Source organism: Micromys minutus (genome assembly GCF_963924665.1).
Source record: "Micromys minutus genome assembly, chromosome: 29".
NCBI classification, from domain to species: domain Eukaryota; kingdom Metazoa; phylum Chordata; class Mammalia; order Rodentia; family Muridae; genus Micromys; species Micromys minutus.
In genome coordinates, this window is record NC_137964.1 from 23,514,197 (window position 1) to 23,535,569 (window position 21,373).

The 21,373-nt window shown below is 53.3% G+C and overlaps 1 protein-coding gene across 35 annotated transcripts in view; it reads left to right on the plus strand.

Annotated features, from left to right (window-relative positions):
- Window positions 1-21,373, plus strand: part of NCOR2 (nuclear receptor corepressor 2) — a 156,034-nt gene that overhangs the window by 12,264 nt on the left and 122,397 nt on the right. For 34 of the 35 annotated variants that reach the window (XM_080940888.1, XM_080940894.1, XM_080940895.1 and 31 more), the window contains exon 2: window positions 12,784-12,829. The gene's annotated coding sequence lies outside the window, so the exon portion shown is untranslated. Of the gene's footprint in view, window positions 1-7,298; window positions 7,373-12,783; window positions 12,830-21,373 lie in introns of all 35 variants that reach the window. The other variant, XM_080940899.1, reaches the window with a different exon arrangement.

The following is a 21,373-nucleotide window of genomic DNA, read 5'->3' on the forward strand; positions in this document are numbered from 1 at the left end:
CCTCCCCTGGCGAACAGCTTCTCCAGTCCTTGGTGCTGTCTGTCACTTGTTCTGGAAGGCCTACACGCTCCTCAGCCTTCTTTTCATGACCTGGCCTGGTGACACCTGGAGATGTCACAGAATATACAGGCTCTATTGTTGTTGGCCTCGGCTGTGCATATGGGGGTGCACGGCGGAGGAGGAGGGGGAGGAGGATGATGATGATGATGATGATGATGATGATGATGATGATGGTAGTAGTAGTAGTAGTAGTAGTAGTAGTAGTAGTAGTAGTAGTAGTAGTAGTAGTACAAGGCTCCTTATGGAGGAACTTCCTGTGCCCCTGGCCAGTCTTGTGACTTGGCCAAAAAACAAACCCCCAAATCTCCAAAAGAGTTAGTACTCCAGAATGCTGATTGCTGGTTAATTTGTTTAACCTAGGGGGAGGTCTCCAGTGATGGTCTCTACCTGAATCACATTTTCATAAAAGGCTAGGCCGTGTGCCTGGGGATGGAGATACGTCATATGGGAGACAGGTCTGGGCATGCCCTGTGTGCCTTGTGGGAACGGAGAGGTTGAGTTACTTGGACCCCAAAATTAGATGCTAGAGTTTGGAGTCCATGGGTGTGGCCCTGGGAGTTCCTCTGAGGCTCCAAGGTGCTTATTTAATCAGAACAACAGCCCCCAAATGATGCTGTATATTTTGACAAAGGACAAAGGGGAGCCAAGGCTGGAGATGGGATTTAGAGTGAGAGTCAGCTGGAACCAGGTGACTGTTGGGGGGAATCTCACTAATGTGTGCATAGGGTCTTCGTGACAGAGGTTAGAGACCAGGGCTGGAGGAGGTGAGGAGCAATGTTCTATGTCCCTGGCCACAGGGAGGTCCAGCCCAGCTACGCAGTGTCTTCCTCTCGCTCTGCTACTGTGTTTCTCACTGTCCAATGGAGGGTGGAGATGCTTTTGACTGTTGGCTCCTCATGTCACTTGTTATAACCAAAGAAGAAGCTTGTGCTGAGCCAGTGCTCACCTAGAGCTGGGGACACAGTCACATAGATGGTGATTGTCCCAGACCCAGGACATCAGTGGTCATTATGTCCTGGGATCTGGGGAGCAGGATGTGGAACAACAGGAGAGAACCACATCTTGCTAGGGACTCCGTTGGGAAGGAGGCTGGTGAGGCTAGGGAGGCTGGAGGAGGCCAGGGAGGCTGGAGGAACCTGGGGGGAGGCTGGAGGAGGCAGGAAGGTCTGTGGTCCCATGTCCTCTCTTTGTTTCTAATTCCCTCAAAGCTAGTGTGTAACTGTTCCCAGTGGATGGCCAGGGAACAGTGTGACCCTAGCTTATCCCATGACAGACCAGGATGTGCTCCCCCAGCCATGGCCTTGTCTCCAAGGGGCAGGTGCCCTGGGTTCTCTGCTGCAGGCAGTGCCCAGAGGCCAGCTCCCCAGCTGCAGAGAAAGGCGGAAATTGCCGGCTCCTGTCCCAAGGCCTCTGGGCCCGTCGCCAGCAACTGGAGCAGCAATTAAATTAAATGAGATCCTTCCATGCAAGTGTCATGTCTTGCGTGCATGCATGTGTGTGTGTGTGTGTGTGTTGGGTGCAGAGGCTGCAGGGCAGAAGTGGGTTGTGTCTGCCAGTCTGGATCAGGAGGCAAGGTTCCTTCACTGCAGGCCAGCCCTGTGCTGCCTGACTTGGGTGCCTGCTTTTCCCGCTGACATCTTCCTACTTCCTCAGGCCCATGTGTTGTGTGTTTCCTTGCTGGGCTGGTCCCCATCATGTCCTCCTGGCCCAGGTCACAGGTCTCCTTATTCTGCAGGAGGCACGCTGCAGCCTGCTGTCACAGTGAGCCATGCAGCCCTGCTGGTTTGTAGGTCAGTGGTGGGTGAACAGTGAGAGCTTTATGAGTTTCTCCTACTTAGGAAGATAGGCCTTAGACCCCAGGGGCACTCTGGGAATCCTGGAAGCCTCTTTCCTGCTGCCATCCATATATCCTTGGTGTGTTTAATCACACCGCCTCAGTTTCCCTATGTGTAAAACAGGATGAGGCTGTGTTCCTCTTCTAGGCTTGTTTGTGGAACTAGAAGGATTTAGAAGCAAGCCACTGGATATATGTGTAAAATGTCATCATCATCTTTAGGCCTGCGTCAAGACCCATGTCTTGTGGGTTGGTGTAATTTCTTGAGTAGCTTGTGTTACAGAGGGTGTTTCTTGTGATTGATGGATCACAATGGGAAGAGGCTGCTAAACCTTCCCAGCATGTGCTGGGGAGCAAAGAGAAAGAGGTGTGGGGCCTTCCCCGAAGGTGCCTGCCTCTGTGGAGGAGGCCACTCTGCCAAGGCACACACACCTTCATCAGGCAGGGCTCGAACCTTGGCAGCTGTCTGACTCAGGGTTGCCTTGCTTCTGAGAATGTTTCCTGTAGGCAGGGAACTTAGAAACAGATCATCTGAGCATGTCCAGCTTCCTAGGGGGACAGGAAGGGGACTTCCTATCGCACCTCCTTTTCCTTAATGTTTTGAGTGTCTCATGTAGCCTAGGTTAGCCAAGGCTAGGCACTGCTCACATTCCTGGGATGGGCATTTTGCGTCCTTCATATGAGTATTTAATTCTGCCCTCCAGTGCCTGAGCAGCCCCTGTTCTGCCCTCCTCTGCCCCATGACAGCCAGAAATGCCTACAGACTTTGCCCAGTGTCCACGGGGCACGCTCCTCCCATATATCTTTGAGGGCAGGGAAGCCACATGCAGCTGAGTCTGCCCACATCTGTTTGTTGGTTCTGTCCCTGAAATGCTTTCAGTGTGTGCCAGGCACTGCAGATGCCCTCTCTCCCTGCTACCTTTGTCTTGGCATTTCAGAGTGGGAGGCATGGGTTATTCTGGTGGGGGGGCAGTAAGGAGCAGTTATCCTGGGTTTGCCCTGTCCCCCACCCTGGTCCCCAGTATCCCTATCGAGAGAAGGGCCCTGGGCTGCTTTGGGATTCAGGTGAGTGGCCTTGCCCAGGATGTGGAGCTCATGGCGTTTGGCCCCTCTGTACCAGCAGGCACCAGCAGCCCTTCTCTGCAGGCCCTGGGAGCCTCTCAGCACAGATCCCTACAGGGATTAAGTGAGTTCATTTGATCAAGAACTCGAACTTGAGCCACTTGAGCCGGCAGCTTATCTCCTTTGAGATAAAAGCTGGGTAGGCCATGAGCCACCTGGCCTGCGGAGGAAGTGCAGGATTTTATCCTCCCTACTGCTTGCCCTGCTAGGGGCCTGGGGCTTCCTTGCCAGCGTCTGGGGCTTTACACTGTGGACCAAGGCTGCAGCCACGCCCAGCTAGGGAAGCCTATGTCACATCTACCTATGTACTCGGTTGTCACATTTTGAATGAAGTCCAGAGGTCCAGGGAGGTTAGCGGACCTGCCCAGTGTATCCAGCAGCCCAGCCCTAGACAGGAGGTGTCTGGGCACAGAGTCCAGGGAAGGGAAGCTGTGTGCTTTGGTGTAAAGGGCCTATGACTTCAGAGACTGCTCTGCAGGATGACTTTAATGGCCAGGTCATTCAAAGCTTGGGGGTGGGAACTTGGATGGCGTGGCACTCTCATAGACAAAGCTTATCCTCATTTCTACCAGTTTCTAGAATGTCTAGGGTAGGGGTGTTGCCATGGAGACTTCACTGCTGTGGCTCTCGGGGTAACAAGAGTGGTGATACCACCACGGTAGGTTGAGACCACAGCCACGCTACATTCACTGTGGGTGGAGAATCCTTTTCCATCTCAGTCACTGCCCAGGCTAGGCCTTAAACTAGAACCCAGCCCAGGGTCTCCTGGCCTGGAACAGTCCTGCCAGAGATGCTGTCTCACTGGTGGTGTCCCCATTTCTTGCCACATTTAAAAAGCTTTCCCGAATGCTGTCCCACCCACCTTTCCCTAGAGACAGGCAAGCCAGTCAGGCCTCCTCAGCCCAGTGCAGGGCCTTTTCAGGAGGCCCTAGGTGGTTTTGTGGGGGAGTTATCTACTTAAAACAGGGCGGGGCCGGAGGCTCCCACAGACCACGCCCACCCGTTGGCTGGCTCTTCCCACTGGCAGAAGTATTAGGCTTGCTTTATTTTACCAATTTGTTCTTAAGGGAGGACTTATGTAGCCCATAATTCTCCAAAATGACTTTCAGAGAATGTATAGAGTTTTACACTTGGCCACGCTGTTTCTTTTGTGAGTGAAGTGCCCATGTTCAAGTGTAGAGGTCAGAGGACAACTTCAGTGTCCTTGCTCAGGTGTTTCTGATATTCTGTGAGGGCAGTTTCTCACTGGGACCTGGACTATCTGAAGTAGGCTAGGCTGGCCATCCGGGGAGTCTCAGATGTTTCTACCTCCCATATCCCCATCGGTGAGACTATAGGTACAAGCCCACGCACCTGACCTCATGGAGTGGGAATCCAGATTCAGGTTCGCACACTTCAGAAGTAAGCGCTTTGCCCACTGAGCCATCTTCTTAAAGCACATTTCTTTTTTTTTCATTTAAAAACATACTTACGTGACCGGAAAGGTGGCTCAGCAGTCGAAAGCACCAGCTGCTCTTCAGAGGACCCAGGCTTGGTTCCCAACACCCACATGGCAGTTCACAGTCACCTCCAACTTGGGTTCCAGGGGATCCCATGCCTTCTTCTGACCTGTGGGCACTGTATGCATGTGATGTACTTACATTCTTATAGGCAAAAACACTCATATAAGTAAATTGAACATAAATAAATCGTAAAAAACAAAAACAAAGGGTGTCACCGACCTGTCAGCACAGCCAAATATTACTCAGCCACAAAACGAAATAGCAAGTCCTCTACCCCTAGGAACACGACACAGAGTGACCTGGAATGGAAGTGGGAACACCCGAAAGCTCCGGGGCCTGTGTGAGCTGAGGATCCATTAAAGATGGGTCCGTGGAGAACAGGAGCAGTGGGGAGGGTACTCAAGAGACTTCAGTGTGGACAGGGTCACTTTAGGGTTGCAGAATGTTCTGGAACTACATAGCAATGGTTGCCCAGAGTGGGATGTGCCAAACACCCTTGAATTGTTTACTTGTAATGACTGGTCCATGCAATTTGTCTCAATAAATATGTGTAAAAAACCAATGATGTTTAATTTTGTTTTATTTTTTATTTTTTTTATTTTTAAGTGATCATTTATTTTGGGGGCCAGAGAGAGAGAGAGAGAGAGAGAGAGAGAGAGAGAGAGAGAGAGAGATACTCAGTAGTTCAGAGCATTTGTTGCTCTTGTAAAGGACTCAGATTCAAATCCCAGCACCCACATAGTGAGTGGCTTTCAGCCATCCGTAACACCAATTGGAGAGGATCTGATACCCTCTCTGGTTTCTCAGATTTTTGTCACACATAGTGGTGCACAGACATATAAGCAAGCAGGCAAAACACCCATAGACAGATATTTTGGAAATTACATTTGTTTGTTCGTTCATTCATTCATTCATTAAATTACTATCTGTTGGGGGAGTGGCTCATGCACCTATACTATGTTGCATATATGGAAGTCAGAGGACAACTTGCAGGACTCGGTTCTCCTTCTAAAGCTATGTGGGTCCCAGGGATTGAACTCGAGTCATCAGCCTTGGTGACAAGTGCAGTAACCTCCAGTTTTCTTTATTGATCTACTTGGCTGGCTCGGCCCCTTGGAGCCTTGTGGTTTAGTGGCACTGTCAGATGAGAGACCGCAGCCGGACAGCCGTAGCTAGTAGTGGTAGAATTTGAATTTGGGCCTTGCCCTATTTTAAGATTAAGAATTGGTCCCGGATTGTAAGGCTCTGGAGTCTTCCTGCTGAGTGCTGTCCTGGGTGATGGGCAGGCCCCCTTGCTTGTGTGTCTGTAATCTGGACTCCCTTGGACCTGGTACACAGCCTCCCAGTGGGGCTGGGAGCCTCACCCCAACTGGACCAGGTTGTGCATCTGTTCCCGTCATTCCTGGAGTGTGAGTGCTGGGTCTCTCTCCCCTTACCCCATGTGACCTTGTCTTCCAAAAACATACTGAGCTAGACTGAAAGGGCCTCTAGGAATAGTGTCTCCCCTACCTTGGCTTCCAGCCTCAGTTTTCCCTAATTGTATGATCAGACCAAGAGGGAGCCCGGGATCAACATCTTAGAATACACAGCTGTGGTGTGGGGTAGAGGGGTGCTGAGATGTCACCCCATTTTGTAGACCGGACACATTTGAGGTGACTCAGGGTAGCCCCAGCTTGCAGCGGGGCACAGGGCAGAGTGTGACAAGCCAGGTTCTGAGGGCGGAACCTCGTTACAGGGGTATGGAAGAGCCTCCTGGATATCCACTGGGCACTGTGGGGTAGACAGACGTGGCAGGCAGTGTCAGCGCTCACAGGGGCTTTGTGAATGGGATGTAGGAAGAAGGGTCTGCTTCCCACATGACACCTTCAATGCCAGCTGCCTCTTCTGTCTCGGGCTGTGAGACTCTTGACTGTCCCCTGAGCCCCGGGTGACAGATCTCTTTAATCCGCCTCTTGACCCAGGCAATTAATTGCATTCTGGAGATCGATCGTGGCCCTGATCTCTGCTGTAGCCCCTGGCCCTGCACATGCAGCCTCTGGTGGCCTGTTCCTGCTCAATGGGCTGAGGCTGGGACCCTCTGAAGCAAGCCTAACTTTCCCCAGGCTCCGGGTTGAGCCCTCCTAGAACAAGCTTGGTAGGGATTGTTGGGGGTTTTCCTACCCAGCTCTACACAGGAGGCCAGTGAGGCAGCCAAGCTATGTCCTCTCTGCAGATGGGCCCCAAGGGCAGCACGCCACCCCCACCCCAATCTGCTCTACTGATCTCTGCCCCACTTGTTCCCCAGGCCAAGAATACATGGAGACAGCTGGGAAGGTTAAGTCCTCTCTGTGGGGCCTTGACCCCCTTTCCTGTATTTCCCCACCCCCTGTGGAAAGTGGGAAAATGTGCTGGGGATGGTGTAGCTTAGGGTGGGGTGCTTGCTTTGACATGCCTTGGAGCCTAGGTCCTACCTCTAAATGCTCCCCCCCAGAAAAAAGAACCCCCAAACCAATAATAATAATAATAGTAACAATACCAGAATGGCACTTGTTGGGAGTGAAGGTTTGCATGGGGCTGGGCCCATGTGGGTGACTGCTGATGGCCAGGTGGATAGCAGATGGCATCTCGGGTTGCCTGGGCCTCTGTGGGCTCCTGGCCTGGTTTGTCCTGGTCTGGCCTGTGCTTGGCTGTGAGCCAGCCTGCCTCTGACCACAGAGAGGCCCCTTCCCTGGGAAGGCGGTCGATGCGGCTTCTTCCTGGCCTCAGCCTCTAATTGCTCCCTCTGGTTCTGCCTTTTGTAGATGGTCCCCTCCCCCCATCCCGCCCTGGGTGAGAAGCTAGATGACTCGTCTGAGAAGCTTGGTTCCTGAGCCACGTGAGTGGGTGGAGGGTGGGTAGCATAGGCAGAAGGCCAGGCTGCCAAGTCCTGAGTGAGGATGGAGGACACGTCCTCCCCCCCTTTCCCTCCTTCCCTCAGTTCTCCCTGTCCCTGTGGTTTCTGGGGCTGGGGGTTTTATCTATTCGTGAGGTGGGGTCAGGAAGGCTGGATGGCACCTTTCTCTCAGGGTTGAGTAGACATTACAATAGCTGGTACAAAGCCCACATGGTAGCTCTGGGTGTTGTTCAATGGTGTCAGCCCTCCTTCTCTGTCCCCATCATTATACCCAGACTGAAGAGGCTGGATGCTTCCTGGAGCCAGGCAGGTGTGCTTGGGGGGCCATGTGTTCTCGTGATAGTGGGCAGCTCTGCTTATTTCTCTCCTCTCTTGTGTTTCCTCTGTCACTAAGGCCCTGTCATGTGGTGTCCCCCCCACCCCATCCCACCCCCATGCTGCCAGCCCCTCTTGGCCTTGGTTTCACAGCCCCTGCCCTGCTCCTGGGAGGGCTTACAGGGGTGAGGCTGCTGCCATCCGCCTCCTGCCGTGGCCGTGGCAGCCGAGCTGCTGGAGCTGAGACCTTGGTGGCCTCCCTGTGATTGCTTCTCTGCAGCTTCAAGGAGAGCTGCTGAGGGCGGGCGTCTCAGCTGTCACTTGAGAAGGAAAGTAAAATATCCCCGTGGCTTCTAAATGGAAGGGCGGGTGGAGCAGCCGCCTTTGCTAGGCTGTCTCAGCTGCTGGCTCCCACAGTGACACAGGCCCCTGGGGGACAGGGTAGGCTTCCTGTTTACCTGGTGTAGAAAGATGTGCCCAGCCGGGCTATCCTGGGAGGGTGGGGGAATTCCCCAGGTCCCACAGAGCCTTGGGGATCTGGCCACCCCAGCTTTGGACATCTGGGGTGTGTGGTGGTCCAAGTCCTCAAATAGCTGTTCATATAGATAGGGTAGGCTCGGGGTTGGGATGGGGCGTGGCATGGCGTGTGTAACATGTGCATGTTGAGGGCTTCTCTAGGATATTGCCTCTCTTGGTGTCTCTGCAATTGAGTCTCTCAGCTATAGAGCTGGGGGATTCATGTAGGGGAAGATAGGCCCCGTGAGCAATGTCACTTCTCCAGCTGTCTGCTGGGGGCTGTGTGGAAGCGGAGGGTCCTAAGTGGGAACTAGGTGCTGAGTGCCTTGCTCCAGACACCAGGGCAACAGTGGTCTGGGTTGGAGTGTGGGCTGCAGGGCAGGGTCTGTGTATTGCTTGTGATTGGGTTCCAGCGTCTCTGCCCATCCATACTTGTTTTAGCTGGGGACCAAGGGTCATCTGTCCTATGGAAGAAATGGCTGCTGGCTAGAAAGAGGCTGGCAGGTAATGAGCATTTGTGCTGAGCGCCCCCTGGGATCGTTACCAGTAGACAGTTTCTGTCATCTGTCCAGGGCACAGGAGCTGGGAGGCATAGGCCTGGCATGGTTGGATCCTTGAGTAGCACAGAGCTGGGCCTTGCTCCTGGGTGTCTGTGGCAGGCTCATGACTTAGATCCAGACTGCTTAGCCCTTTCTGTGGAAGGGGGTTAGATAGCGTCTTGGAAGGGCATTGCCTCAGGTTAGGAGACTATCCTGGGTATGCAGGCTGGCCCTGTCACCGCATGACCATAACCCCTAAATGTGAGAGGAGGTTGGTGTTCCTTGTCCCCTCCTTGTGCCACGCCCTTCCCAGGCCCCTGCAGAAGAAGTTCCTGCCCAGCGCCTCCACAGCTAACTGGCTCTTGGGTCATGAGCCCTTTACTGCAGGCCCAGTTCTGTGTGTCCTGGTGCCCCTGTGGGGTGTGTGTGACTGTGTCCGTGTCTGTCTGAGGTCTGACCTCTTTCTGTGCTTATGGCCACAGGAGTTAGGGGCTCAGTTCCTTTCTGTGGCCTATTGTTCTCCAGCACCGCCTCTTGTCCTCCTGCTATTTTGTTTCTGAGCTGGGCAGGGGGAAAGCCCTGTGGCTTCTCAGAGGAGGAGCTGGTGCCTGTCTCACTCCTGGGAGGGCAGGGATGGTGTGAGGGGGGCAAGTTGGAGATTCTGCCAATGGGCCTTCCTTTGAGGACAGCTGCCTGAGGCCTGGGAGAGGTGTCTTGGAAAGCCCCCAGCTGCTGTGCTGGGAACTGACTTCTAAGCCCCAGGGGGTGGGAGGGGCCCTTGGAACTTCCTTTGGGCTGGAGGGGGCGTGGCTAGACATTAGCTGGGAAGGAGGGGGCACCCTACACTCCGTATGTCTGCTGAGTGTGAGCTGTTAGGGAGCACTGGGTGAGAGGAGCCGTGGATTTGCAGACATGGCTTGCCAAGTGTGCACCGGGGACGGGAGGGGCAGGATGGAGAGGAGTATGCATTCGAGTCATGTGTGCGCTTCTGAGCAGAGTGCCTGTGAAGAGGAACCAGAGTGGTTGCAAGCCAAACAGGCCAAATGTGTGTGTGTGTGTGTGTGTGTGTGTGTGTGTGACATTACTGATAGTGGAGGGAATGAGAGAGCAAGGGAAAGTGCTGGAGGCTTGCTGAGAGTGCATGTGAGCAGCTAGGAACCCAGGGAGTGCTCCCTGTGGCAGGAGGCAAGGCTACCTGCTAGGAGTATTGCACACGGGAACCAGCTGCTGTCTGGGCTGTGTGAGTGTGTGTTCTGGGCTGTGTGAGTGTGTGTTCATGTACCTCACCGTTTATTGTGTGATCTCTTTTGTGATACAGCACTGTATCATCAAAATCAACTTGTGAAGGGAAGAGTTTATTTCTTAGATTTCCTAGATCACAGTTCATCACTGAGGGAAACCAGGGCAAGAACTTCAGCCGGAACAGAAGCAAAAACTAAGAGAAATGCTGCTTGCGGGGTCACAGTGGCTCATGCTCAGCCAGTGTTCTTATACTGTTCGGGCTCAACTGCCTAGGGAATGGTGCCACCCACTGTGTGCTGGGCCCACCCACACCAGTCATTAGTCAGGGCAGTCTCTCACAGACATGGCCACAGGCCAGTCTAATAGAAGCCAATCTTCACCAGAGCTTGCTTCTTGTAGGTGACTCTAGGTTGTGTCAAAATGACAGTAAAATGTAGGACGAGGCTTGTGTATGAGCTGTACCCATCCATCCTGGCCTGGGCCCAGGCTCTGCTGTATCTGGAGGGGAGTAGGCTCCAGCCTCCAGCCTCAGCCTTCTTCCTGAGAAGCTGGGACAGCCACCTCAGGAACCTGTCAGCACTAAACGAGGGGCTGGAAATACTAGGCCACCCTTTTGTCCCTTCCCTGAGCTATCCATAGGTCTGTTCATAGCCCACTGTGGTCAGAGGTGCTTTAATCCTCTGTTGGCTTTGTGGGGTCCATGTGAGATGCCTTCGGGTCCATGCTGATGTCCCTGATCACCCGCTGTCTGCTTTGTGGCATTTCCCATGGGTCCCCTCACCTGGTGTGGTTCTCACCACTTCTGCTGTCTTCCAGAGTGGCGTGGGACCTTGTTCCTCCCCAGCCAAGATCTGGCTGAAAGCCTTGCTGCTCAGGCAGAATCCCACCAGATGTCCCTGCGTGGGTGGCTATGCCTACTCTGCCCAGTACTTTGCATGGGACCCCAGCTATCCCTGAGCCTCTACGTGTGTTCCTGCCAGTTCCTTTCAGCATGACAGTCATCTCAGCAGCCTGTCCTATCACTAGGGAGGGAGGGCACCCGCCTTCAAGGACTGGGGCTGCCTGACCCATCACAGACAGGCTGCAGGTGGCTGGCCGCCTGAGCTTCCGGGAGTCACGCCCGTCCTCCCCATTCTAGCTTCCCACAGGGCCTGTCTCTGGAGTTGCTGCAGATGGCAGGACCCGGTGCCAAGCCCTGGGGCATCACAGCAAACAAAGGCTTAAGGAGGACACAGGGCAGAAAGAAGCAACTGCGCGGTTGCTGGCAGCTGCCCCTTCAAGCCTGGAGTTTAAGGGGCCTGCCAGGGCAGGCAGTGTGGGAGTGCAGGGCCTGGAGCTGGGCTGCCAGCAATGCCAGCCAGCAGTCATAAGAGCACGCAGGATGCACACTCTGACTCCTTATATACTCAATTCTGGCATGTCCGTGAGGTTGTCTCTACCTCTGTGAACCTTTCAGAGATGTGACATTAAGGCACAGAGAGGGGAGGCTGTTGGCTTTCGAATTGCACAGCTGGGTACCTGCTCGCTCCAGAGCCTAAGCACCTTCACCTTCTTCATCGACCTCTTATCTTTGGGGTTCTAACATGGTTTGGGGCTGAGATGTTGGTACATTGGGAAGTATCTCGGAGATGACTTTGGGGGCCAGCTTGTTTCTCTGGGAGGAGCAAGGTCAGGATGTCTGTCAGACCTGTCCAGAGTCACAGCTGTCATTGCTGTGTGGACCCTGGTAAGCTGTCCCCTGCACTTTGTCTTCGGCACATCCTCTTGCCCCCAACACACAGCAAAGAAAGAAAGAATGTTGAATGGAGGTTGTAGGGTTTGTAGCTCTAGGATTTGGGGAGGCTGAGGCAGGACGATCGTGAGCCTCTCTTAAGCATGAGCTGATGCCTGCTTGGCTGTGTATAGATTCTGTCATGTTTGCTGCAGCAGCGCCTGTGAGTTCCGGCTGCTTCTTGGTTTTTGTTTTTTTTTTTTTTTTTTTTTTTTTTTTGTTTTTTGTCTTCGATTGATGTTGTCTTATTTTCAGCCACCCTGGTGGTGGCTTCTCACTTAATCTGCACTCTGGAAGTGTTGTCCTGTGCCATTGACCATTGTCCCCTTTGGGTCATTAATGTACTTAGCCGCATTTCAGATCCAGCCTTTCTGCTGTCCCTGTCTTTGCATGATGACTTGGTTAAGGAATTTCGTTTGTTTTGACCTGGCAGCGCTGGGGAATTGAACCTAAGGCCCTGTTGCATGCTGGGCAGGGGGTTCTACTACCCAGCCACCCCACCACCACCTCTGCCCTTCTTTTTATGTTTTATTTTTAGAAAGGGTCTCACTAAGTTGCTCGTACTAACCTTGAGCTCTGTATATTTCGCTGGCCTTGAATTTATGATCTCTCTGCCCCCTACCCCCGGGTATGTGGTATGAAGACATCCCAGTGTGACGAGGCACTCTAGGTTAGGGAATTGGGAGTGGAGGTGACAGTTCACTTGGTTGTTCTTGGGGTCCTGGGGGAGTTGCTGGGGCAGGGCTCTGGTCATGATGGTCTTTTAATGTGGTCCCTGTCTGGGTGTGGACTTCGAACCGAATGGGGTTGAGGTTGGAAACTCTGCTCCGTCCCTTCATAATGCAGGGGCTGTAAGAGTGAGATTCGTGTTTCCTGAGCCTCAGTCTACCGCTCTGTGATGTGTGTTAAGGTGCCTCCCTCCTGGGGTCACTGTGGGAAGTCCTTGTCCCTGTGAGAAGCTATAATGTTGTTAGTGACAAGACCCTCGTTTTCTTTTTTTCCCCCTACAGTGCTCCTGAGTCTTTGAGGAACACAGCCTCCTGGTGGAAGTTTCTGGTAGGTTCATCTTTATTTCCACTTGCTGTCCTGTGTGTGTGTGTGTGTGTGTGTGTGTGTGGCGTTCATACTGCCTGTGTCTTCTGATAGAAGCTGGTGTGGAGTGTTGGAGCAGATGCTGTCCAGCAGGCAGGAGTGGTGTAGAATGATGCTTGGTACCTCAGGATTGCCTATGCCGGGCAGGGAGCAGTTTGCGGACTGTGAGGCACTGCTCTCCCCTCCCCCGCTGCTCTTCAGAGAGTTTGTTCTTTATCTGTTAATGGATTAGTTGTTATTTCCTTTTTTTTGTGGTAGTGGGCACACTAGTTATACCAGGACTAACCAGTGAAACCAGGCCCTCCAGCTTTCATCTCTTTTTTAAATATTGAGACAGGGTCTCACTAAGTTGCCCTGGAGGGCCTTGAACTCACGTCATAATAGATTGGGTAGGCTTTGAGCTTGAGATCTTCCTGCCCACTGGGATGACAGTTCCGGCTCCTTGAACTCTTCCTTCTTTATGAAGCACCTACTGTGTGTAGGTCAGGTAGCGGGTGACTGAGAGAGCATGCTCTCAAGCCGAACAAGTGTCCCGTCCTCAGTGAGCGCACAGCCAGCAGTCCGCAAACCTGATATGAGATACTGTTGGGTGAAGAGTGAGCTCAGGTAAGAGGAGTTACGGGCGCATGTGTGGGGACGAGGGAGTCTCTAGAAAATGGCATTTGAGGTTGGAGTGACGGCTCAGTGGTTAAGAACACTGGATGTTCTTCCAGAGGACCTGGCCAAGTTTGTTTCCTAAACTCTCATGGCAGCGCACACCATTGCTAGCTCTTGTTCCGGTGTGTGTGTGTATGTGTGTGTCTGTGCGTGTCTGTCTGTGTCTGTGTCTGACTCCCTCTTCTGGCCTCTACACACCCCGGTCACACATGTGGTACGCAGACATGAGTTGAGGCAAATACTCGTACACGTAAAATAGGGAAGATGGTTTTAGACTGAGGCCTGAGAAGGGGAGAGGGTTGGTGTCTGAGGGATGGTATCTAGAGTGCGCATACACCCCTGCAGAGGTCCTGAACAGTCTTCACGGGGCTGGCTGGCTGGGACTCCTCTTTGTTTTGAGCCCTTTTCAGCACCCCCATAGTCAGGAAGGGGGGGAGTGTGTGTGTGTGTGTGTGTGTGTGTGTGTGTGTGTGTGTGTGTTCCCGTCCCCGTCCTGGCCAGCAGGGCTGTGGTTCCTCTCCGATTTCAGGCTGGCATTGAACTTGCTGAGCAGCCCTGAACTTCTGGTTCTTTTGATTCTGCTGTCTGAGTACAATTAGATGTGTGTGCCGCTGTACTCGGTTTGTGTGGTGTGGAGCCTCAAACACTGCCTGCCAGGCAAGAGCTGCACCAACAGGGCCGCTTCTTGTAGCCATGGGCTGTGGGAAGGGGTGGGCATGAGCCTGTGGGGGTGGGGCTGTCCACCGGGTCTTTGAGAGTGGAAAGAACGCCTTGGTTGCTACCCTCCCCACCCCCGCCAACCCCCATCCATCCGCATCTCGCCTAATGGGGAGCCACCTCAGTCTGACTTGTCTGCCTGTCACGCCAGTGGCCCACCCGAGGACGATAAAAGGGCTTTTTGTCTGCAAGCACTTAGCTTCCTCCACTGGGGCGATCCATCATGCCTGTGGGAGGAGGGAAGCAGACAGAGGGGGAGGGCGGGGAGCCAGGGACCCAGGCAGCTCCTCAGCCAAGACAAGGCTGTCTGGGAACTGCAGGAACAGACTAGGGATGTTCTGAGCCCCATCCCCTTGGGCGGAGGGCCATGAGGCGTTTTGGAGACCCTTGTGCCTTGGGAAAATCTACTGAGGAAGAGGGGACAGAAGTCTGCATACTAAGCTGGCCACCTGCACACATCCTCGGGTCTCTGCTGACCACTTTGTGGGGACAACCTTATTCGATCCTCAGAGCACTCCAGAAGTGCCATGTCACTGTCTCCACATTATAGATGGGGGCCAGTGTGGCTGGGAAGTAACATGAAGTCCCCACACCGCTCTGAACTGCTGGGGGCCTTGGGGTTCTGTGGTGGGCCCAGGCGTGTTGTTCTGACCTTGCAGTGGAAAGTGGGGCTCTGCGGTTTTCTGAAGGAGGGCCACTGGAGTTGCAAGCTTGGGCGGGAGGTGGCATTTACCTGAGCCCTGGCTGAGAGGTATGATGGGAGATGTAGAGAGAGGCTGGTATTGGGGGTGAGGTTGGTGGTGGAACAGGACAGTCAGGAGTACAGCCAGGGTAGCCAGGTAAGGGCCTGGGGCTCCGTGGGCAGACTCTGAGGATATGGTCAGTGGGGGTTACACTCTGGGTTCTGTTTCCCACCTGGAATTGCAGCAGTGGTTTTTATTCTCGGGCCCTGGCTGTAAATCTGGGGCCCCTCCCTTCTCTACGGGTCAGAATCCTCCATCCTCTGGCTCCTTCCCAGCTCTGGGTGCTGAGCTCTGGCCAGGCTCCTGCCTTCCTTCCCTGCCTTCCCCTTCCTCCCCTCCCTCCCCTCCTTTACCCTTCTTCCCCCAGGGCCACCCTCAAATGACAGCAATTAATGGTGCCTGTGATGGTGGAGTGTGACAGCTGAGCTGCCTGCCTGCAGCTGCCCTGCTAATCGGGCCCGGGGGACCCCCCCCCTCCTGCTTCTATGCATGCCTCCCCTTTGCTCACTGGGTCGCAAGGGCCAGCCAGCCAGCCAGCCAGCCAGCCAGCCGTAGGCCTGTGGGAGGTGGCAGAATTACTCCAGCCCTGTAGCTTCTCCCTCTGGCTGTCCTCTTCTGTCATCAGGGCTGCTCTCGCCTGACCTTGTTGTGCTCTAGTGAGCCTGGCTGTGGCAGTGGGCACCCCAGTTGCCCACCTCCCTCACATGTCCTATTCTAGGACTGAGGCTGGCCTGAAATAACCCCCCAGGGTGAGCCAGGAGCCGTTCTCACAGACTTGTATGTTTCTTGTCTTCTGAGAGGAGAGGGTTCCTGTGGAATCAGACCCTTGTCCTGCCCTAGACATACATCATTTATCAGGCAGATTCCCTGGCCTGATCTTGGGGAACCTGGAGGCAGCTACTGAGTCCTGCCTGTTGCCTTTGCCAGGGTTCGAAGGATGCCAGCATATCCTGCCCACACTGGGCTTTGCCCATCCATCATTTTTTGCTGCTACAGTAATAGAGCTCCTGCTATATACCAGAACCTGCAGCAGTGTTCTCACCTGGGGTGTGTGTGTGTGTGTGTGTGTGTGTGTGTGTGTGTGTGTGTGTGTGTTCAATCAGGGCAGCTTGTGGGAGTTCATTCTCTTTTTCCCAGGATGGAAATTGGGTGGTCAGGCTTTGCCTCAAGCTCCTTTGGTCGCTGATACACTTTGTCGGCTCCATTTTTCTGGTGTTTGTTTTGTTTTGTTTGAGACAGGGTTTCTCTGTGTAGCCCTGGCTGTCCTGGAACTCACTCTGTAAACCAGGTTGGTGTTGAACTCTCAGAGATCCACCTGCCTCTGTCTCCCAAGATCTGGGATTAAAGGCTCCCACCACTCGACACTTGCACACTTGCACACCAGAAGAGGACATCAGATCCTGTTACAGATGGTTGGGAGCCACCACGTGGCTGTTGGGGCCAGCTCCCATCTTCTGGTTTTTATAACCTTGCTTTTGTAGATGGAGAAACCGAGGGAGGGAAAGGAACTGAAGTGATAATATGAATGACTTAGTAAGAGCTGGAGAGACGGCTCAGCGGTTAAGGGCACTGACTGCTCTTCCCGAGGTCCTGAGTTCAATTCCCAGCAACCACATGGTGGCTCACAGCCATCTGTAATGGGATCTGATGCCCTCTTCTGGTGTGTCTGGAGACAGCTACACTGTACTGATATATACATGAAATATATCTTGAAAAAAATGACTTAGGCACAAATGTGACTTTGAGTCAGACCTGTCCTACCCGAGTGTGCCTGGCTTCGTTTTTTCTACACGGTGGTTCTGCTGGCTCACTTTCTCTTCCTGCCAAGGATGGTTCTATTTTGCAGTGTTCAGGAGCTTGCTGGTCGGGCTCTCCCTAGCCGTGTCTCGAAGAAAGCTCCCCTTGACTCTCTGCTTGAGTCTCTGTGAATGTGGTTCTGTTTCTCCTGGATATGCTTCTTGGAGTGGGTTGCTAGGTGCGTGGTAAGTGTGGAGAAGTCACTGGGCTGTTGGGCGAACCGGCTCACTTTGTGTTCCCACCAGCAGGGTGTGGGGTTGGGGTTGCTGTTGCCCTGCTTCCGAGTCTGCACTTGAGACTGTCGGTCTGTGCCATTGGCTGCCCACGTGAGTTCTGTTGCATTTTCTATTAAACTTCAGCATTGGCTGCATTTTGATGCTGTGTCTGGCAGAAAGCTTAGCTGGGTGAGACAGTTACACACCTGCCAGTACTGGCTCTGTCGTTTCTTTGTAGTACCAGGCGATGACTTAACTTTTTCTTGTCTTACTGTGTGGACCAGGACCACGGTGTGTTGTCGAATTAGCGCTTTGCAGGGCTACCACGCAGTGGCTGTTCTGAACATTTTCAGTTCACAGAGGAGGAAACTGAGGCACATAGAGGCCAGATGATTTCTCCCAGAGGAGGAAGGACATTCGGCAGTCAGGACTACAGCTCGCACACTTTCTCCCCTATGTCAGGAAGTTCCGACTCAGTGTTACATGGATGTGTTTGCTGCGTTGGAGGGTCGTGCCAAGAATTGATGGCCAGGCACGGCCAGGACTCAGCCTTCCCTCCGGGGTTTCCTTTGCTTCAGAGCCAAGGGTGTGGAGGAGAGCCCGGGCCTCCGGGTTAAGCCCTGTCCTTTGGCACCCAGTACTGGGAAGCGAATGTCAAGCAGTGGTCTGCCAAGGGTCTGCACTCATCCAGCCTGTTATCTTGAGCAAAATCACACAGAGTTCTGGGGAGCTGTTGTGGGGCAGGGTAGGGGCCAGCTGCTCAGAAGCCTAGGAAAAGGGGGCGGCAGAGAAGGGCCTCCCGCTCTTTACACACCCCCCTTGCCTGAGGGGGTGTCAGCTAAGACGACTTTTCAGGGGAAGAAGGCCCGTAAATCAAATAAGCAATCCCGTAAATAAATAAGTAATGAAGTTAGTGGGGTGCCTAATTACATCAGAGTCGTAATTACGGATGGATGCCTGCCCGATAATTGGACTTGTTTTTAATCTTTGGCTCCGACATGTGTCTCTTCCATCTAACGGTGGTCGCTGGCCCCAGCTGGAGGCAGAGGAGGCGCTGTTTTGGGGGGGCTCTTGTGGGCCTGGTGGTTAGGTGTGTGGGTGGCGTGCTGGGTCAGCCTTGGCTTTATCCCATGGTAGGCTTTGTAAGCTGACTCCAGCTCTGAAGTCACCCTGCGTGAAGACAATGGCAGGGGTGATAATAGCATTGGGGTTTATAATAGCACCCACAGTGCAGTTAATGATAGTTTATTTAACCTCCAAACCCCCGAGGACTATCATCAGCCCCTCTTTATGCACCATGCATGAGACACAGGCACGGAGAGGTTTAGGACCTCATCCAAAGTCACAGCTCTCAGGCCTGGGACCTTCCTGCCTCAGCCTCTAGGTTATCCTATGTGAGGCATCTTTGGTACTTTCCCTGCGTTGAGTGGCAGTGAGAGCTCTCCTGTCATCCTGTGTGAGGGCCTTGAATCCACAGTGAAGTTATTCTGAGCATCCTTCCCACCTTTGTGCCTCCTCCCTCTGATAGGCATCCTTGCGTCCATTCTACAGAAACAGCAGGCTGGGGGAGGAAGACCAGAGTGGGCTCCCATTGCTGGCCGGTGTAGGGCCAGGCTCTGGGATGCTGATCACTTTCCTCACCCTGGTGTAAGGAGCAGAGCCTCGGGTGGCATGGACTGATGCAAAGGTGACGGCAGGGCAGGAAATGACAAGAGCCTGGTCAGGGTGTTGGCGACTCAGCCATGTGGCGTTGGGGTGCCTTTCACACAGGGAAACAAAGTCTGGGTTTGTCATGGGCTTTCTCCTTCCTTCAGGGATTCATTTGCATTTGAGCACGTGAAATGCTCTGGGACACTTGTAGGATCAGCGTGTTGGACAGGTAGGCACTGTGAGTGCCCCGAGGGACTTTCAGGATCTCAAGTGTCACCGGAGATGATGAGGGCCAGAAGGTGTGAGATGAGGCACGGACCCAAGTGGTTAGGGACACTTGGGGCTCCTGAGGTCAGGGGCAGGTGCACCAAGGTCTCGATAGACGCCAGAGGGAACTAACCGATGGGTGCGCGGAGTGGAAAGTCCCGAAGAGGACATGTCGAGGCACAGCTAGCAGCTGGGTCCAGGAGTACAGACACCGCCTTGGGGGAGCCACTGTCTCAGCTCCGTTTCCTTCTGTGGTGCCACCCCAGGGGAAGGAGTGGCACCCAGGACCCAAGAGGGTGCAACTTTCTTTTCTGTTTTCTCCCCAGTGAATTCTTTAACAGCTTTCTTGAGCCCAGGCTGGGGATTGGGGTTGAGCACTGTGCCAGACACTCTGAGCAAAGAAAGCTAGACACCAGCATTTACGTAAAGTCAGAAAACAATAGCCATGTGGGCCAGAGCCGTCCTGTTGGGTAACTAGTTGTCACCTTTTTTTATTTTTATTTTTTTAAAATATGATCTGTGACTTTTATCTCAAAGTATCCCCCCCCCCCCCCCGTGATCTGGGCAAATGCCTCATGGAATGTTCCAGAAAGTTCCAAGTCTGGGGAAGTCATGTCTGGCACCTCTGCAGATGCTGTTTGAGAAAGTCAGGGCCCAGGGTTACAGTCTTTGCTGGTTCAGGGACAGCAGGGCCTGGGGAACATTCAAGGTTAGTGGTTAGTGACTGAACTTGCCATTCTGCTCCGTGTTTTTTTTTTTTTTTTTTTTTTTTTTTTTTTTGCTGGCTGCCTCAGTTTTTCCATCTGTGACATGGGGATAGCTGTGTACAGACTTCAGTCCGGTGCTTGGCATTTTTGGGATGTGATGTCCTTGTCTGGTCAAGTCCTTGTGGGAATGAATGCTTCTCTCTGTCACTGTTGCCTGGGTGTGGGTTTTCAGGACCCCGGGTAGTGGCTACTGCCTGTCATGGCTCTGGCTGTGGCTGCTGCTGGGGGAGTCCTTGTTGGCTGGTAGTACTGTGGGAGAGGATGGCCCCTTTGGGCAAAGGGTGGTGCACTACAGCTTTGGTCCTGCTGGGCTATGGGTACTGGGCCAAGAATTATTCTAGCGCAGTGTAGGAAGTCTCCTGCGCCTGCAGCAGAGGACAGGGATGAGGGCACCCTTCCCTCCTGGGCTAGAACTGACCTCACGCCTCCCTGGAAGGTGTTTGGGCACTATGGTCTGTCTTGCTGGATCTGGCAGGCAGTGGGCAGAAATGTGGCCTGTGGCTTTTGTTTGGCTTGGTAGTGGTGTTCCTATTGGCTCCCTTGGGCCCAGGGGGAGGAGTGGGGGAGGGGAGGACGAGAAGGCTATAGCTCAGTTGAGTCATGAGATGGGATCTTTGGGCAGAAGGTCTTGATGGACCACCCTGAATCGTGATGGGCGTGACATAGTGTCGAATGCCCTGAGATTCCAAGGAGACTGTGTGGGCTCATGCTGCCACAGCTGAGGGACATCCAGGCACCAGGACCGAGAGGTCCGAGTGTCTTTTACACACCTAGGGAGGGAGTGTGGCCCTACATACCCTGAGTGTGGACCTCCTTTAGCTCCCATCTCAAATCCCCAATAGCTGGTCACCTGTCACTGCGGCCACATGGGTGAGGGCACATGTGGGTTTTATTTTAACGTCACATATGTTGAAAGATGCCTTGGGGTGCCTTGCTGAGGCTCAGCTCTCAGTTGCTTTGGTGTGTGGTACTCCACACCTCTGATACTTGGTTTTTTATTCAGGTAGGGATTAGATTTACCTTTGTTGTTGTTTTAAGACTAACTTTTACTGTGTATCTCAAATTGGCCTGAACTCAAAGCAGTCCTCCTGCCTCAGCCTTCCCAAGTTGCTAAGATTGTGTTTGCTAATGTGTCAGTGAAATTAACCTTTAATTTTTCCCCCTTTGAGATAGAGTCTGATTCTGTATCAGGCCACCATGAAGTACATTAAGCACAACTCACTGTATCTTAGGCTGGCCTCAAACTTGTAGAACCCCCCTGCCTTAGCTTCCCCTGCTTTAGCTAGGGTTACAGTCACCACACCTAGTAAGAGAAAACATTTTCAATGTGTGACCTGTGTGTCAGTTCTGAGCACCTAGAATCGTGTCTTGATCACCTCTGGCTACTTACAAACTGCTTGTCACCCTGTGCCCTCAGGGCTCATCGTCATTGTCTCTAACCCAGGCTCTGTGGATAGCCTGTTCCTGGGTAGCAGACTCTCAGATGGGACCTTGCTGTGTGTTTTGTTTCTCATTAGGTGGCTTTGGCATGCTCTTCTCTGAGGCCCTGCATGTGTTGATCTTCATTTCTCTTCACTGTGTGGTTATACTTCACTTCATGTAGACGAGTGTCTTTGCAGATGGGGAAACTGAGGCTAGCGCAGCCACTGTGCCTGTTCTTTCCTGCGGATCGGGGAACGGCGGTGGAAGGCGTGT